The sequence below is a fragment of the Eutrema salsugineum genome, unplaced genomic scaffold (assembly GCF_000478725.1).
Source record: "Eutrema salsugineum unplaced genomic scaffold, Eutsalg1_0 scaffold_4, whole genome shotgun sequence".
Taxonomy (NCBI): domain Eukaryota; kingdom Viridiplantae; phylum Streptophyta; class Magnoliopsida; order Brassicales; family Brassicaceae; genus Eutrema; species Eutrema salsugineum.
The window spans coordinates 1,084,063-1,087,024 of record NW_006256686.1 but is presented as its reverse complement, the minus strand read 5'-3'; the positions used below and the strand labels follow the sequence as shown (position 1 = coordinate 1,087,024).

Sequence of the window (2,962 nt, the reverse complement as noted above, 5' to 3'; positions counted from 1 at the left end):
CAACGACAACATCAATCTTTTGGTACCAAGGAGGAGAAGGGACAGACGTGGAAGACAGATTGATCGGGCTGAGATGGCAGAACAAAGAGACCATGTGGTGGATATAGAACAACCAGTTCAGGAGCAACAGGCTCAGGGTAATGGAGCTGGTAATGGAGTTGGTCAAGGATTGAATCAGGGTAAAGTTCATCAGGAACAGGTGCACCATCAACAAGCTTATGTCCACCAGGGACAAGCTTAAGCTCATCAACAGAGGCATCAGGCCAATGTACAGCAAAGACAACAGGTGTACCACCAACCCCATCCCTTCCAACACCAACAAAGAAGATATGAGCAACCACAAGTCTATGCTGGAGAGAATGACAGGGCCAATGCTCATCAGTATGGAGCTGGAATTCAGGCACCACCTGTGCAAAACAACAACTTTGAAGTGAAGGCATCATTGCTGAATATGGTCCAGAACTCAAAGTTCCATGGATTACCAATGGAAGATCCCTTGGAACACTTGGATCAATTTGATAAGGTTGTGACCTGACTAAGATTAATGGAGTTTCAGAAGACAGCTTCAAGCTAAGATTATTCCCCTTCAGTCTTGGTGACAAAGCTCACCAATGGGAGAAGAATCTTCCAAGAGGCTCCATTCAAACCTGGGAGCAATGCAAGCAAGCTTTCCTATCTAAGTTTTTCTCCACCTCAAGAACTGCAAAACTGAGGAACCAAATCTCTAGCTTCACTCAGCATAGCAATGAGAGTTTTGGTGAAGCATATGAGAGATTCAGGAGCTACACAAACCAATGCCCACACCATGGGTTTAGTGAGGCTTCACTTCTCAGCACACTATATAGAGGAGCTCTCCCCAAGATAAGAAACCAGCTGGATACTGCTTCCAATGGGAACTTTCTGGGAAAGGAGATACATGCTGCTTTAGAGCTAGTGGAGAACTTAGCATTGAGCAATGATACTTATGGTGAAGACTATGACAGATCAAATAGTTCTGAAGGTTCAAGCTCAGAAAAGAGGCTCACTAGGGAAGTTAAGGAATTGAGAAGTGAATTGGACAAGCTGAAATTCACCACTCAGAAGCCAATGCATTTTGTTGGAGAGTATGAGGAACCTTCTCAAATCTTTGAGAACATAAGTGAAGAAGGTCTTACCCAGGAGGAGCTAAACTACATTGGGAATCAGAGGTTCCAGAGATATCAGTATGGTAATGCCAATCCAAACATTTCTTTCAGGAACACCAATGTAGCTAACCCACAAGACCAGGTGTATCCCAATTCTCAAGCTCCACAGAACTTTGTTTCCAAGAACAACTTTCAAGGATCTTTTCAACCAAAGAATCAGTTTGCTCAGAATCAAGGTTTTGGTCAGCAACAGCAACCTTTTCAAGGTCCTAGTTTAAGTACACAACAGCAAAATGCACCACCAGGGTTTGGTCCACCAAAGTTCCAACAGCAGGCACCGGTTCAACAACAGTTTCAGCCACCAACGGTTCAACAGCAGCCACAGATGGGTTCAGATATGTTGGTATTCTGCAACAACTACTTCAGGGTCAACAGATCTTTGCTAGCCAGAATGCAGCCATGCAGCAGGCCTCAAGCTCAAGGAACCAAGGTCACCTACCTGTAAAACCAGAACCCAACCCCAAGGAATATCCTAAGGCCATTACACTGAGGAGTGGAAAGCAGTTACCTGGTATTGAGAACAACAATGTGATCACTGAGGACAATGATAAAACTGAGGGGGAGGCAGCCTTAAAAGAGAATCCAGTTGCTGAGAAACCAAGGACAGAAAAGGGTAAAAAGGTAGGAAAGGAACCAGAACCAGAGAAGAAATATGTGCCACCACCTCCATACCAACCCAAGCTCCCATTTCCAGGGAGATTTAAGAAGCAACTAGTGGACAAGGAAAGAGCTGTATTTGAAAAGGCACTCAATGAGACACCACTCACTATGCCTCTCATTGATGCATTCTTAATGATGCCAAAGATGGGGAAGTTCTTGAAGGATGCCATTCTGAACAAGACAAAAGAGCTTCAAGGCATGGTGGTACTAAGTCATGAATGCAGTGCTATCATTCAAAAGAAGTCCATTCCAAGGAAGTTAACTGATCCAGGGAGTTTCACACTCCCTTGTGCCATTGGACCTCTTCTATTCTCTGGATGTCTTTGTGATCTAGGAGCATCAGTCAGCTTGATGCCATTCTCCATAGCAAAGAAGCTGGGCTTTAGAGTCTTCAAGCCTGCAAGGATTTCTCTTATCCTTGCAGATAGATCAGTTAGATTGCCTGTTGGTATGTTGGAAGATCTACCTGTTAAGATTGGTGGTTTTGAGGTTCCAACAGATTTTGTTGTGCTGGAAATGGATGAGGAACCAGTTGATCCTCTCATCTTGGGCAGGCCATTCTTGGCCACTGCAGGAGCCATAATTGACGTGAGAGGTGGGATAATAGAGCTTAAACTTGGGTCTGAAAAGCTCAAGTTTGATGTGAATGAGATGATGAAGAAACCCACCATTGAAGGTCAATGTTTCTATGTGGAGACAATGGATCAGTTGGCTGATGAGTTACTTGAGGAACTGAACACTGAGGATCCTCTTCAAACTGCTCTAACTCAAGAACAAGGAGACAATGGGCTCCTAGCAGAAGCAAGTGAAGGGTACAAGTTGTATTTGGACAATGCTAGAGAGCTGGGTCCTGAGACAAGGTTTTTAGAACTGGAACAAAGTGGCTCTGAGGTTTTTGCTATCAAAGGATCAGACACCAGCCAAAGGAGCTTGGACAAGGATTGGAATGAGGCTGATGCACCCCCTTTTGAGCTCAAGCCTCTACCAACAGGGCTCATGTATGCTTTCTTGGGCTTAAACTCCACATATCCAGTAATCATCAATGATTGCTTATTAGAGCATCAAGAGAGTGCATTGCTGAGTGAGATAAGAAATTCCAGGAGAGACATAGGATATTC

General features: G+C 44.3%; 1 non-coding gene across 1 annotated transcript; it reads right to left on the bottom strand.

Moving 5' to 3' along the window:
* Positions 1-705: 705 nt before the first annotated feature.
* Positions 706-812, bottom strand: LOC112084723. Its single transcript, XR_002898384.1, has one exon. It is a non-coding gene; the product is annotated as a small nucleolar RNA R71 (small nucleolar RNA).
* Between the last annotated feature and the right edge of the window lie 2,150 nt (positions 813-2,962).